Raw genomic sequence first — 15923 nt, 5'->3', positions numbered from 1 at the left:
TGGGTGTAATGCCGTTTCTCGGTCAGATTCCTCAGTGATTAGAACCCCCCCTCAGAGATGAATTCACTGACAAACTCCAGGAATTAGGGCAATGAGAAGACTTAACACTTTGGCCCCAATAAAGTGTAGCAGTGTAGATGCTGGAAAGCTGAACGTGCGGTTCTTTTAACACCTCCTGTTGTATTTTTATAGCAATAAGGGCTCCTTCTTGTGATCGCTGGGAAATATACTATTAGTTAGTATAAGTACTATTATTTATTATAGCACAATAATAGATGTACTAGATATAAAAATATATAATACTAACTATTATTTTTTATGAGCAGCTTCTCTAATGCAGAGGAAAGCCATGAAAACACAGCTTCTCGGGCCTGGCATATGCAGCTTTTTTGTTTCCAAAGGGCTTCCATCCAGGCAGCAAGACGATCTTTTAGATGGAGTCAAGGGCAGTTTTGTGGTTCGGCCATTCACTGGCTGCCACTACAGGCTCTCCGAGAGGAGCTGAGCAGCACTCTTCCAGCCTGCGCCGGGCGTGTGTGCAGTCTGGCCCTTCTCCTTCCCTGGGCAAACGCCCTCAGCAGCTGCTAGCCCCATGGTGCTTACCCGGGTCCTTCCTCAAGGTACCCATAAGGCTGCCATTTAACTGCCACAGGGCTCTGGATTCACTATGCTAAATGTTTCTGACTGCACCTCCCCTTCGTTGTTGCCCCCATTGCTGGAAAACGCCTGCTTTGGCTGCAGACGCCCTCCCCAGCTGGAGAACTCGACTCCCATCCCAGGTTTCCCTGCCTGGTAAGTACACTCTAATTTACATTCCTCCCCAGTTAGTAAGCTCAAGCTTAGCCTTGAATCCTTCTTGAAAATCCTGGACTGATTCATTTTCCCCCTGAAGAAGCTCCTCGTAAACTCTGGCTCACCCCACATACATACATTTCATTTTAATTAAAAAATACCTTGCTGGCATGACAAGCTATACAAGTTTTGCTAAAATATTAAATAATTAAAAAAAAAAAAAAAAAAAGACCTCAGAACCCTCAGGTCTCTGTCACAGAGAGATACAATACATCAAACATCTGTCCAGAACAGAACTGAGGATAGTCATAGCATTTGGAGGTTTAACTTCTTTCCATTTATCATCGTGACGCGTTTCGAATTTGGAGGCAAGTTCCTTTGCAGCATGATCATAGGCCACCTTTTTCTTTTCTCCCATAGCTGTGTGAAGGTTTTCCTCAACATTTTTTAATGGGAAATCTTTTACTAGTTTTAAATATTTTTTTTTTTTTTAAAAAAAAATCTCCTCCTCACATTTTCACCTGTTTTGGGCACAGAAATAGGATGTGTTTCTCCATTTCAATTCCTCCCCTATCACATTAGTTGCTCAGTGATTTCTTTTCAGTTCTGCACTGTGCTTTGCCTCTTCCAATTTCCACTCCTAGTTTACAGTCATTGATTCTTTATATGCTGAGGATCTGCTCCAGGCTGGCACATTTCACCCTGTGAAGCTATCCATTAGTCTCAAAGCGCTATTTAAAACTCTTCAGCAAGTCCATCTTTGAGGCTTTAATATATTTCTGACAGTGACCTGTATATAGTTTTGACGTAGGGTTAAGCGTGGGGATGGAGACATGGGTTTGTTCTGCGTACTCCAGAGTCCCAAGCTCCCTGTCCCAACACTGGGGGAGGAGATATAATTCACAGAAACTTGTGTGAAGTATTGAGAGCTGTGTAAGCAAGCCCATAGAAATGCAGAGCAATGAGGTGGAGTGTTTTGTCCCACCTCTGGTATGCGGTCAGGCCACTCCAGCTGCTGGGGCTCTTAGCCAGCATCTTTTTGGGGTGTTGAGAGAGAGCAAGCAAGACCAAGCAGTCAGGGAAAGGCATCCCGTAACGCAAACCAGCACAGGGACACTGCTGAATGGGTGCTTCGGAGATGCGTTGAGATGGGGCTCCACCTGGACGATTAGCCCTGATCTCATAACCCCTCTCTGAAGATGCTACCAGGGCATCTCGCTGTTGTGCTGTGCCAGCACGTCAGCTGCAGCCCGCAGCCTGAGGGCTCAGACACCCGGCAGAGACATAAGGGACCTGGGTGGGAATTCCTAGTCAGCTATTTCTGCTGCCAAGAGAGTACTTTGATCGCCAAGTGCTGGGTGCACCTTGGAGGGGAGCAGAGAAGCTGTCAAATTATGCGAGACCAGGGTGACAGTGAGGAAACGCTAAAGGTCTAAAGGTCTGTGAGTCTATGCCACTGTGCAAGTCACTGGTTTTGTCAGCTCTTGGAATCCTACTTTTGTTATGCGTTGGATCATCGGTTGTAGTGGCTTCCCTCTGCTGATGCCAGGGCTCGGCGTGGCTGGCCACATGCTGCGGCTGCTGGTGTGCCGGAGATTCAGGGCTGAAAGCAGGAGCAGCACAGTTCGGTCAGTTCAACGCCACGCTTCAGCCACCCAGTTGCCCCCCTCAGCCCGGCTCAAGCGCTGTGCCGTGCTGACAGAGCCACACCACTCCCAACTCCACCACTGCCTTTGCTGCTCAAGGAAGAATCTCCCCACTGTGCTTCAGCTCAAAGCTGAGACATTCCCAGAGGTGTCCCCAGGGAATTTATTTTGGTGCCAGGGTGCATGTTGATATAACTTCTTATCACCCAAACTAGTGTTTTAATCTGTTCTGGAGGGTCTCTCGCTGTGACATTGTTCTGGAGTGCATTTCTTGGCCATACAAATCCCTTTGCTGTTCATCCATGCACTTAATTTCAAGAGCAAGCCACCCGCATGGCAGAGGCGTTCCACCTCCGAGCCATTTTGCTGAGGTTTCCAGAAGTGTGGTCTAGTAGATTTAATATTTATTGTTATTTGTACAGCATTTAATACTTATTTATTGCCTGTATAGCAATAAACATGTTTGAGGCATGCAGCAGCTCAGCAAAACAAAGTCCAGCTAGACAGCATTAACAGACTGTGGTACAAGAAGAGGTGGAGGAAAGGCAGCAAAACAACGTCACCAAGCCGTGACATTTCTCACGTGTCTTTATAGAGAAAAAAAACAGAAACAGCGGCTGCAGGTAGTCTTGCGCACTGTCCTAAATCGTGGCCAGCGCTGTATACGGTGGAGAAGGAGGCAGGAATTGTGGAGAATTACAGTGCAAATTTTTCTTAAGGGAATTTTGCTTCTCTAACTCTTATTATTCAGTTAGAAAAAATGGTATGGGCTGTATGTGACTGACTATTGGTGTGGCCATGACCTTCTTGCCTTCCCTCCTCTGTCCCAGGACCTCAGTTCAGCATCCTGCGGCCTCTCTCCCTCCTCCAACACCCAGAGCCATGAGTGCTCATCCGCAGCCTTTCGGGTGCCTAGAGAGGAGGTGGGGGGCAGGTCCCTGACACCCCACAACCTGGCAGGCTGCTACCAACCAGCCGACCAGAGGCACGATCCCGTGTGGATGTGCTCAGCCCGTGCCGCCGAGGAGAGCCTGCCCAGCCGTGGTGTCCTACTGCTGTTTGAGGTTGTGGCCCCTGGCTCCTCCTCAGAGGCCTCTGCAACCACAAGACATGGGCATAACGCAAAATACATTTTTAGGCAGTTTCCCTGTGCGACAACTCTCCTTGTGCTGGAATGTCACCTGTTTTTTTTTTGTTGTAGTTAATGTACCACAGCTCTCGATGTTCGTGCCACCCGTATAAATACTAGCCCATTTTTAAATCCTCTCTTTCTAGCCTCAGTGGTATCTGTGGCTTAAGGTCCCACACATTAATTATATGTTGTGTAATGAAGTATTTCCTTTAGCAGCTCCTTAATTTATACAGCAGAAGTTGTCTACCGGGTAGCATTTCATTTACCTCGCCCGTGCTTCCTATTATTCATTTCTTCTCAAAACTGGTGTCCCAATTTTTCAGTCAATCATTTGTCCTCTCCTTTCTTGTCTGTTTTGAAGCCAAGGACCAGCCCTGAGCACAACACCCATTTCAGTGTCTGCTCCCAAGTTATAGTTTCAACATTATTTCCTAAATGGTCTCGAAACAGCTAACCGTAACCTGCTTTCGCGTTCCCCTCGTCTTCCTCCTCTCTGTTCCTCTCTCCTCTGCCACGGACCTTTCCCTCCACCTCCCTCAGGGGTTTCCCATACCCAATGCCACGCAGAAAGTCTTGGATTTTTTTTTTGTCTTCTGGGGACTGTTCCAATTCCCTCACAAGTGACCCAAAATCTTGTCCGTTTTTGGAAAAACTGCCAGTAAAGCTGGGGGTCTCTCAGGACCCGGGGATGGAGCAGGCGCACCCCTGTCAAAGGTTTGGGGGGGGTACTGAGCGGTGGTTTCCCCTCTCTTTCCAATCTTCGGGGTTTAGGTAATGACAGAAATTTTCACAGCTTCTGTTTTGTTGCATGATTAGACAAAGCTTTTCAGAAAAACCATGAGAAACACACACTCGTCGCTTTTTTCTAGGGGAGGTGCAAGGAATTTGGCCCATTTCCCATTTTACACTCCTTTTCTGTGAAGGAAAACGTTACACGATCACCAGTGAAGCGGCAAGTAATGAGAGGTACTGACAAATTTTTTAGGCCCAGCAGAGTTTTGGTGCTGTACTCATGGTAACATCCTCCACCCCATTGCATGGGCCTAGCTGGCAGAAAGACGATGTGGCAGACCTGGGAGTTTACCTACCCGTATAAACCCTTGCAAAAATACAGTCTGACACTGTTTTCTTCTATGGCGGGATTTTCATTCTTTTACCTTTAAATATTTGTAGGTGTTTCCAATTAAACCAATTTTGCAGAGACGTACGGTAGCCATAAAAATGTGCTAGCTCTGCAGATATTTAAGCTGTGAGGTTCCCATCCAGATGGGATTTTTAAAAATGAGGTTTTGTGCAAGTGTCAGTGCAGGTTTTGTTTGGTTTCTTTTTTTTTTCTTTTTTTTTTTTTTCTGGGTTCTCTTAGTGTTGAGAAGTTCAAGCGTGTGACTCTGTGACCGTATGCATACGTGTGCATCTGTGGTCTCTGCTAACTCGGAACTACAGTATTGAGGATGCCTCATCTTCTTATAGATCAAAGTTCATGGAGAGTTTTTTTTGCGGAAAAAATATTAAGAATATTCTGTCTTTATCTCTTTTTCAGAATTTTATTTTTAAGCACGGTTTTAATAGCTTCACCCCCACCTGTAAAGAAATAAGCACATAAACAAGCACGCGCTGGAGCTGGATTTGTGCGGCTGAGGCTCCACGCACCGAGCTGAACGTAATTGCCTCTGGTTCCTGTGCACAACATCTAATTTGTGGATTTAAAAGTCCATAAGTGCTCATTGCCATGATGGATCATAACAGCTTTTGAGGCAGTTTTCAGCACCAACGTGGTAAAAGATATTCATTTAAAATTACTCTGCATACATGCATTTTTCTGCAACTGTGGCAGACCATCAGCACTGACCACTGTAATGAAGGAGATCCATTATGGACTCTCTCGTGTTCCCAGAGGAGAAATCTCGTAGGACAATATGTACACACACACACACATATTTTTCCTATTACGCCGATAGTCCTGAGCTGAAATAAGACAAGAACAAGGTAGCCTGGTGCCTCTTCTAAGGCTGGGAGGTTTCAGTGTGAGAGCTTCAACCCAAACCAGTGCTGTCTGTCATCTCCATCAACCCCGTTTCACGCGGCATGAGCCAGAGGCGCCGAGGGTTTTCGGAAGCCTGCTCTTATTCACTGCATCTGCATCTAGGTATTGCAGATAGTAGAAACTTCCATCAGGGGTCTCTGGCTAGCAGATGATCTTTCCACGCCATGTGAGCAATACGCGTGAATTCGGGGAAGTCTGAGGAAGAAGTTTGAGCTTTTTCACTCTATTCCTATAAGGGGCAAATCTGCCACAAGGGGGGACGTGGGGCCTTGACCTGCCACACAGGGAGCCCCTGCGTGGACATCCCCACCACACCGTAGTGCCGAACCCCCTGGAATGATCCCACCTGTGTGTGGGATAAGCATAAAAGCACCACCTAAAAACAACAACAACAACAACAAAATCACAGACCAGTGTCTGAGTCTAGACTTCTGGCCAAGCTGCTGGAAGTCACGGCTGCAGGATGCCGTAAAAATCACAGGATTGGGTCAAGAAGGACCTGTGTTTCATGTTATGGCAAGCGTGTCCGTCAGATTAGGGGGGGTGTCTGTGTGTATGGTGGGGGGCAAGGGGGCTGGAGACCGAAAAAGCACATGCGAAACCGCAGGCTGCTGCTGGCGAGCCCTCCCTGTGGGCGAGGGGCTTTGCTCAGAGGATCTCGGCGGCTTCTTGCCTGGACAAGCTTTGGTAAGTCAGAGGAGGAACGGATACACCTGGAAAGCACAAATCTAATCTCTTTATTTTTTTTGGAGGCTCTGAGACACAGCAGCAGGAGAGGTGGGGAAGGGGCTGCTGAGGAGGCACGAAACCCAAGTGACAAAATGCCAAGCCCTGCTCCGAGAAGGATCGGCTGCGCACAGGCACAAAAACTCCTGAAGAGAGGGAGAAACTCGAGGGGACAGTTCAGCAATGTGCTTCCTTCTGCCAGAAAAACAGGTCTTCTCCTAGGCTGGCGAAAGCTGCTCCCGGCCCACTCCTTGTCTGCGTGGGGATCCTTCCCGTATAACATGAAACGAGGGGCAGGGAGAACCTCATTTTCCATTCACGGCCATTATTTCAGCATTTAATAAACACCCAGGGTACGTGTACAAAGTACATACCATGTGCGTAGCACGTGTTTAATGTATACTCATGTGTTACTGTGACACACATGACAGAAAATAGGCACATACAACGTATTTGTAGCATGCGTTGCACGGCTCAACATTTCTCTCTCATAGATACATATGGTATATTATCTATACGCTTATCACGTGTTTATATATCGTGTGTTTATATATCTATGTATGCCTATATACTTACATATCTATATTTTTCCATAGGGAAAAGACCATTTTTTTTTAATGCTTTATCCTGGGTGTATTGTACAGTATGTACAGGTCAGAGGATTGTTTTGATAATTTTACATCTTTTTGGGTTAAAGTAGAAAAACGGAAATTACCTAGAGCCTGAGAAGCCTAAGTCTCATTTTCAGAAGCGATTTAGGAAGAGAGCCCCCCTCCTGCGAATAAGTTTTGTACTGGCTTTTCTGAACTAGACTCAATTATATATGTATAATTTAAGTATTTAAGTATTTGAAAATGCTTATTTATGGTCTCTTTCTGTCTGAATGTGACACTTTGAATTTTTGATACACGCAGATAACAGCTCTAGTGGGACCAAGATGCCAGTCCCACTGCTAGGGGAATGAAAAAAAGACATGCTTGACAACCGTGGTACAAACCTGCCCGAAATTCAGCTCAAATCCTAAATGTCGGATGCCTATGATTTTGTGAAACTGTTTGTGATGGGAGAATAAGGCTATTTAAGGGCTGTGGATTGTCAGGCAGGCTTGCAGTGGGTGCAGGCTTCCAGTGCGGCTGTGTTTCCACGAAATACTTTCTGTGTGGTATAATTTTTTTCAATCATGCTTTGGGTCATAAGACATCGGTTAATGCATCCTTTCCCAAACAAGTGCCAGCAAAACCTTTATACTCTGCCCCAACACGGGCTATTCTGTATATGCTACCTTTTATTAAAGAAATATTTTGGAACAATCGCAGAGAGTTTTTAATAACGTTATTGGCACTCCAGCCCTCTGCCTCTAAAGCCAGATGACTTGGGGCTCTGTAAACACCGGCAACACTTTCTTCATGTCTGTAGCCTTATTGACTTCAACTCTGTACAGTACCTGTAGCAAAACCGAGAGTGCAACTCAACCACATGAATAGGGCTTTTTTTTTTTCCACGTTAAAACCTTTCACCATACATCATGCTGTCATAATTTTGTGTTATAAGAAAGCTCAGGAATTTCCAGGATGACAAGCAAGCATCCCGCAGGAAAGTTAAAATTCCTCCCTCACTCGGTGGAAACCTCTCCACCCTCCAATTTACCGCACGGAAAATCTTCACGCTGCTCCCAAGCGAGCCTTGTGTTGAGTCTTGGCTATTGCAGTCCCGGAGAAGGCGGAAGGCCTAACGCCACGGTTTAGCCCAGCAGCCTTGGGCAAGTTTCAGTAGGTTTCTGTACGGGATTCCCAACCTAATGCCTGCTGCAGCCTGGAGCTGGATGTCTGCTGGCGGCAGGAGACATAGTGGTGGTGGTGGTGGTGGTTGCCTCTTGGGCTAGCTGAGGAAATAAGGTACTGTAGACCTTTAACCACCTGCAGAATCAGGGATTTGGTAGGAAGGGAGGGAATTTTTACCTGGCGGGTCAAATTAAAAAAGAAAATAATTAAATGGCAGCTGCTGTTAGCTGTTTTGTGCTTGGGAATGGGGAGAGCAAAGCCAACAGCGAAGAGCATGAGATGGGACAGAAAATGCAGGTGACTATGTCTGGAAGGCATAAAAATGTAATTTAGTATGCAGCTTTGCAATTTATCACATACCGATCACCCTGCCTGTGCTGTGGATGAGTGTGTGCAAACAGACGGGAGGATGCTGAGGGCGTGCGGATACACGCGGACCCGTGTGCACGCAACGGGGCCAAGGGGAACTCACTCTGGTGCCTTGGAGTACCACCATGGTCACCATCACCACCACCACCTCTCTGGGGCTGGAGGCAGCAGGGAGGTTTTACGCCAGTACGGTGACAGGGGCAACGTGCTTTCCCAAGCCCTGCTAGCTGGTTTTGCTCGCCCAGGCAAGGGAGCAGAGTGGGTGCTGGCCCTTCCCGCTCGCTGGGATGCAGGAACGAGCCACCCCTGGCTCCTGCCCTCCTCCAGAACGAGCCTCCGTGCTCCCTCTCTGCAGTGCCGGGGAGGCAGAGCCCATCCTTCCCCTTACTCAACACGCTGCCGCCGTAGAGAAGAAAGATGTTGCCAACCCATCCAACCTGGCAGAGCTCCCTTGGCAGCTGCGCGGTTCCATCTGAAAGCGGTGGGGCCATGCAGATTTGGGGGAGGCTGCGGAAGGAGGGCAGGGCAACCGGCACCTTCTGGTGGGTGCCATGCAAAAAGCCCCCAAGTCCCCACATGCATTTTCCTGATATATTTTGTGGAGGAGGGCCAAGACCAGGGCCGGGGGTTGTTGTGGCGGCTGTCCACAAGGCGTGTTAGTAGGAGACACGTTTCAGGGTGTGCCGCTTCGCCCCTCCTTCACCAATGCACCATCCCGCATCCCACACCCCATCTCCTGCGTCCTGCATCCCACATCCCACACCCCATCTCCCACGTCCTGCATCCCGCATCCCACACCCCATCTCCCAAGTCCTGCATCCCGCATCCTGCAACCCACACCCCTTATCCTGTGCCCTGCATCCCGCATCCCACATGGGACCTGGCAGAAGTGGGAGCCCTGCCCGGTGGCACAGGGTGCTGGGAAAATTGGAGGAGTCCTGGGCTGCTTGAATAACAGGCCGCCTTGTGCGCTTGGGCTCAGTCACAGCAGGCGGCCTGGTCACCGGTGACAAGGGAAGGACGTCGCAGCGGCGCTGGCAGTTGCCGAGCTCCCGGCTTCGTGTCGGCTCTGAGAATAAACAACCTTGAGCGTGAGGACAGGGCAGCATCCCTGGTGGCCCGGGACACGCTGCCCTTGCAAGCCGGGCTGTAAACAAGCACCCGAGCATGCGTCTGGCCCTGAGTCAACCCCCAGCTTCCCTCCCTGCCGCCGAGGTCGGAGGAAATTTGGGAGGCAAAAAGTCCCTCCCCAGGCTGCCAGTCCCTTTGTTGGGAGCCAGGAAGAAAAGCCGTCGAAGTTGAGGAGGAGGAGGAGGAGGAAAGGTGTGCCGAAAACTGAATTGCAAAGTAGAAAGGCAATTTCGGCTCAGCCCAAGCATCCTGAAATCCTTGCTTAGGAAAATAAAAATCGCGGTGTGAATCTGCGGCTTAAAAGCCTTCCTAAAAGTGTCAATAATTTCCATATACAAAGAATTTATTTTAGCCTGGGATTTCAATGTAAAGTGATTCGACTACGGTAAGTAGGACCACTTTATTGCTGTTCACAAATTCACATGCATTTATTCTGCTGAAAATTTGATATAGGGCATTTTTTGTATTCCCATTTATCGCTTGCCAAGAAATAATTAAGAATAGGAGCTAGAAGATTAATTTTAAATAAAAAATCTTCTCAAATGAAAATGTCAGGTCATAAAAATTCCTTTTAAATCATAACAGCATATAAATCTTTGAAATTAACCATGTAATTACAATGTCTATCAACTTTTACCTTGAGCTTTGAGCCTCTCTTTTTAATCTCCCATTCTTTTTTAATGAATAGCTATTTTGAAATTAAAAAGTACTGTTCATTACACATGCCCCACTATAATAGGGTTTTTATCATATTTGCTCTATTTAAAAATACTTGCTACTTTGTAATTATTCACACGCCGATCCCTTCCTATATTGAGTAGAAAATAAAAAATGAAATAGAAGTCAAAGGTGCTTTAGAGCTGAATGATTTACACAATTCATTAAGGACGGTGATTTTTCAGTTAGCATCAGATTAAATGGTTACTTACTCTCAAATAGCCCTTGGGGAGTTGAATTGCTGGGTAGCAAACAGATTAAAGTTTGCATTGAAAGAAAAATTGAATTCAGAGGTAATCAATAGCATAATAGGGGCAGTGAGTGGTGCCTGCTGCCTGAAATGAAATTACCATATTTTTAATCTTAATTTTCCACTCTGTTTATCTGACAGTGTGGATGTGCAATCCAAACAGATAATGAGAGAGTGGGATATTGACACTGCTGTCCTCTGGAGTGCTTGTTTTCAGTGATTAAATGCTGTGATCTGTGATTACTTTGTGCAGGGATGTCAGAGCTGATGGCCAGGACTATGGGAGGGACACTAGCTCAGCAGCTGTAGCTCTCTGGTCTCTCAGGTCCTAATGTCTGAAATTCATTTTCTGCCGGCTATACGGGGGGAAAAAATTGCCTATTTATGTATATACTGCTGCTGCACAAATTACAATAATTAATCCCATTACTATTGTTGTCCTGATTCAAAAACGTTTAATTAGATCAATATGTAGTGCACCCTCTCTGTAAGAGCTATACTAACGAGCCACTGAACTTGCGAGGGATAGTAAGACATGAGTTATTATACAAAGCATGACTAGCAAAGTTTGGAGGTAAAGTGAATTATCTTTGTAGCAGAAGACGACGGATAATGGAAAGCCTGATTGTATCAGAGATCCAGCAAAGCCAGTTGGTGCAGATATATGGAAATCTGAAATGTAAATAAAACCCATTGTAAGTATAACATCCGCACTCTTTTAAAATGCAAATGTAATGATAGAGGTGTTTTTGTAAAAAACATAGAAGGATTTGGGAACAAAACACGATTTTAAAATTGTAATACGTTAACGTAGCTAACACAACTGGAACGCGGGAAAAAATAATGATGCAACCTCCTCTTGACAAACATCCTCGAAGATTACTTAATTCCGCAGCATACGAAATCTCAAAATATTCCTGGTGTTTGTTGCTTAACCTAAACAACGACGTGAGCCATTTGCATTTTGATTAGAACCGGCAAGCTGGGGTGTTCAGTATCAGGGCCTGATCCTGCCTGATAATGGGATTACTGGCATGTAGCAGGGTTATTTGTGTCCCTCAGCCTTGCAGGGATCAGGCCCTGGAAACAGAATTTAGGATGCTTTTAAGTGTGTGCATATGTGCCTGTGTGATGGATGGGTGGGTTATTTGAACTGGAGTATGTCAGGCCTTGGCGGTGTATTTGTCGGTGACAACTATCGTGTCCTCTGGAGAATTAGCGGCTCTCTATAATACAATTTCCACATTTGATTGCAGTCTGAATTGGACTTCTCCCTTTTCTAGCGCTCTCCTTGTGCACCTTCCCAAACCTTTGTATCAAGGATTACTTTGGTCCTATAAGAGATTCCTGTTTTAACCGGTCATTAGTTATTTACCTATTTTAAGCTAGTTTTAGGTTTTCATTTTGGTGAGATTTTTTGTTTTTTTGTTTTGTTTTGTTGGCTTTTTTTTATCCTTTACTACAAGGCAAGACTTTATTTTCACAAGTGCTGGGTTCTGACACCTACTGTTGCAGTCATTAATGTCTGCACAATTCTACTGCTCCTGAGAATTAGGTGCAGTATAAAGAGCCGAAGGACCCCTGAGTGCAGCTCCGAGCAGTAAGCACAAGACCCTGGCTCTCTGAGCATCCACATCTTCATGGGGGTCACGTTTCTTCATCTCTAGCTTGACAGAGGGCAAGGAGGGTCCACCTCATAGCAGATAGAGTTCAAAAATGCCCAAAAGCCAGATCCTTCTTTCCTTGCATGTAGAGATACACTATCTATAAATACTCTATATAGATGTACTGATTGATTTACAGGGATGAAAGCTGCAGTCCACAAGCATCCTCAAACTTTGCCCCTCCACAGTACTTCCTACAAATTGGAGCAGGGATATAACGCATGAGCTGATGTACAGCTGATGCCTGATCTTCTTCACCAGACACCACTCTCTTTGCCTTTCCCCTTAAAACTAACTCAAATACATCTAACAACATGCCGATTCACTCTTAATTTTACATTCCCCTTTCTTTGAACACAGTTTGGATGCTCAGGTGGAAACAACAAAAAGGAGCTGCTTTACCTAGAGAAAGCAAATCTTAGGAGCTCTATAAGATTGAGTCCCTCAAGGCTCAGAGAAAGTCCTGTGTTACTTATAGGGAGCAAAAATAGTAAAACAACTGCTACTGCGAGAATTAAGAAAAAAAGTGGAAATTGTCACAGAAATACACACACACCCCCAATATAAAAATCTTAAACTTGGCAAACAAAAGGAATATCTGTAAATATAAAATACATTTAAGACATCAAACTGAAAATGATGTCATGAGATTTCCCCCATTGCCTTCCTTAAAGAAATACTTTTTTGTAGGAGTGCTCTTTGGGGAACTTGTTCCTACCCCAGAGAAACTCGTACTAAATAGGCCCTTCAGAGGGAAATGAAAAAAGGTGTTAAGTCAAAAAAAGACTTTGACACGTTTGTATGTCCTCCCCCCCCAGTACGAGGACTCGATTACATACTGTATAATGCCCAAAGGGGCAGATCTGGAATAGCCCAATTTAGTTTCTACATGCAGTAAGAATTTAGAATTTGGTACAAAGAAATATAATATAGCAGAATGTAGCTCAATGCATGCTAACAGAGATATCTGCAATATTGTTAATCCCGTTAATATTTTTCTTCTAAGCAAATCATGACTGGTCACATATCTTGCATCGTACTGTTCTTCTTCCCTTACTTAATGCTTAGGCAGATGAAGGCTCTGATGCAGCACTACTGATATCAACGGAAGTTTTATCACTGACTTCTATGGGAGCAAGACCAGGATCAAAATGCACATGGATATTTCCCCAGTCTTAATTCCCTATTAGTGACTGACCCAATGACAGGATGGGTGAGGCTAGGTCAGTACCACGAAAGCAGTTGCTTTTTTAAGAGCACTCTTAATTTTCATTTTTTTCTGATTTCAAACCTTGCTGTTGGCTCAAAAGAGGTAATTATACAAGTATTTCTGGCATGAATAGTCATGCATGCTAAATTATAATGCCTTTACCAATGAATACTTAAATATATGACCTTGAATTATTATTTTTATTTTTTTTTGCAAATGCTTATGTCAGTAAAATTAAAATACACTGCAGTGCTTGGAAAGTGAGTGTAAAAGAGGTGTGAGTGTGGCAGAAGCAAATCCAGTTAAATGTCTGATCAAAAATTCATGACAGTATTCACCCACCTTTAGTAAAAAGACAGTATCCAAAATATTCACATAATTATAAGCCATGCTTTCAGCAGACATTTAAGATGACATTATTCTCATATTAATCTTTGAACAGTGCATTGAGGTGATACTTTGTCACCTCCATATGGTCAATGACATGAGTTCCCCTCAGAATTGCCAATATCTCACCGAGTCACTTGCTTTACCATATTTCTTTGAAACTGTTTTCTCCTGAAATTACTGTGTCTGCTGTGTTTGTCACATCCATTAATATAAAGGACAATGAATTAATATTAGCAATATTTTTTAAAATTGCTAAAAAGTCTTGACATGAGAAACTCCCTTGATTCATGACGTGGGGTTCAGGTTTGCTCTCGTTATTCTGCAAACTATTGTAGATAAAAATGACATAGAAAGATAGGATTTTTCCACAATTGTGCAGAGTTTACAAACCTGCTGAAGTTGAGGAGCTTGTCTGGGGCTGGTGAAGTCGAGAAACTATCTAGAAGAGATGTCAGTGGGCGAAGCAATATGGTTGCAGTTTTTTTCCGCTACCATTTGCGAAAAAGTATAAACTCAGATGTGAGCAACAGCTAGACCTCTAGCTTTTTTCGAAACAGGGACATCTATAGTCGTGGTTTCTCTTTGTGTTATCTGTACGTGCATCAAACTCCTTATCAGAGCTTTAAAATGCCGCTCTCTGAGGCTCGGCAATATTGCTAATAAACACCCATTGACATGGAAAGCAGCTAAAAAACTGTTTGAACTTCTTTCCTGTCTTCCGACTATAGAGGTATAGTCCAAGCAAACGTTGGGGTTTATAAGAGCACAAAAGCTTTCTTCTGCCCACGTACCTGCAGTCACCACTTTAAGTATATTGAGCTTCAGAGCACACAAAGGAGAGGCAGAAAATCCAAACCAATCTCTTCCCTTTCACTCCTTAATTCCTGACATGCTCCATCACCTCTTCAAAATAGTGAGCTGCCCTTCCCCAAAATGGAGAAAAGAAACAAAATCACACGCAAAACAATGAAGAAGGGATAATCTGATCTTTAAATAAGGAGACATGTTGCTTGGGGCTTAAGAGGGGTAAAGTTTCACAATGATGTCACCTTCTTCTGAGAACGTGACCCCCATGAGAGGTGAAGGGTAAAATATAAATACCGCTAATCCATTGTGTTTGTATATCTCTTAAATATGTGCCAAGTTGGGCACGACTGACTCCACCAACTGTCTGGCAAACTAGGAAGTCTTCACTACAGGCTTTGAACAGGCAGTATTCATGGAAATCAAATGGCTGCTCTTTTTTCTCTGACTGAAGTACAGATCATTGATGCATTCTCTTTAAAAATAGACCGGTTTGGGTTTTTTGTCTCATTTTTGACAAAATTGAGTTTGATTTTCACATGCAAAACCAGAGGAACCATTGCTTTTCGTGCAGACAGCAACATCCTCCATGCGTAGCCATTTCCACAATCCTAAGTTAAAAGCCACGTGTCTGAAGTTCATTGTTTGTTTGTTTGTTTGTTTGTTTTAAATATCTGCTCCGACCCAAACAGGAATGCATTCGGGAAAGTCACATTGTCGGTGCGATGGAGGGTCTCGAAGTGGATGACACAACGGTCTCTCCAAGCCTGGTTGTCTATGTGTTGGGAAGGTGGAAGACAGCTACAACAGTACAGATTTCTGGTTTTAGGAGACGTTCATGAAATATATTGAGAATAGAAAAGTTTTAAGATTTTTAAGGATATCGGTGAGTAGCATTTGTTTGTTCTTGGAATATCCTTGGGGACACCCTTGTGTTAGTGTAGTGGGAGCAGAAGTTCAAACTGGTTGAGAAACCTCTGTCCATGCTCTTTCAGTTGTCCATGTGATGCCCGTTTGCTTTTCAGACCAGCAACATATGAAGCAACAAATATAGATTGCATTTTAATGATATTTTTATTTAAAAGCATAAATGCTTCTAGGCATAACAGCTAGTAAGAGGACCAGAAGCTGCTGCCCCATCTCACAGAATAGGAGCAAAATCAGTGCTCTGCCACTTGGGCCAGGCAATTTGTTTAATGCGGCATTCCTCTGCAGAGAGCTTTACTGAGGGGGACACAGAGAGAAGGAGGATGAAGGAGAAATGAGA

This window comes from Rissa tridactyla, chromosome 1 (genome assembly GCF_028500815.1).
Source record: "Rissa tridactyla isolate bRisTri1 chromosome 1, bRisTri1.patW.cur.20221130, whole genome shotgun sequence".
NCBI classification, from domain to species: Eukaryota; Metazoa; Chordata; class Aves; order Charadriiformes; family Laridae; genus Rissa; species Rissa tridactyla.
The sequence above is the reverse complement of the archived record's forward strand: the minus strand, read 5'-3'. Positions refer to the sequence as shown.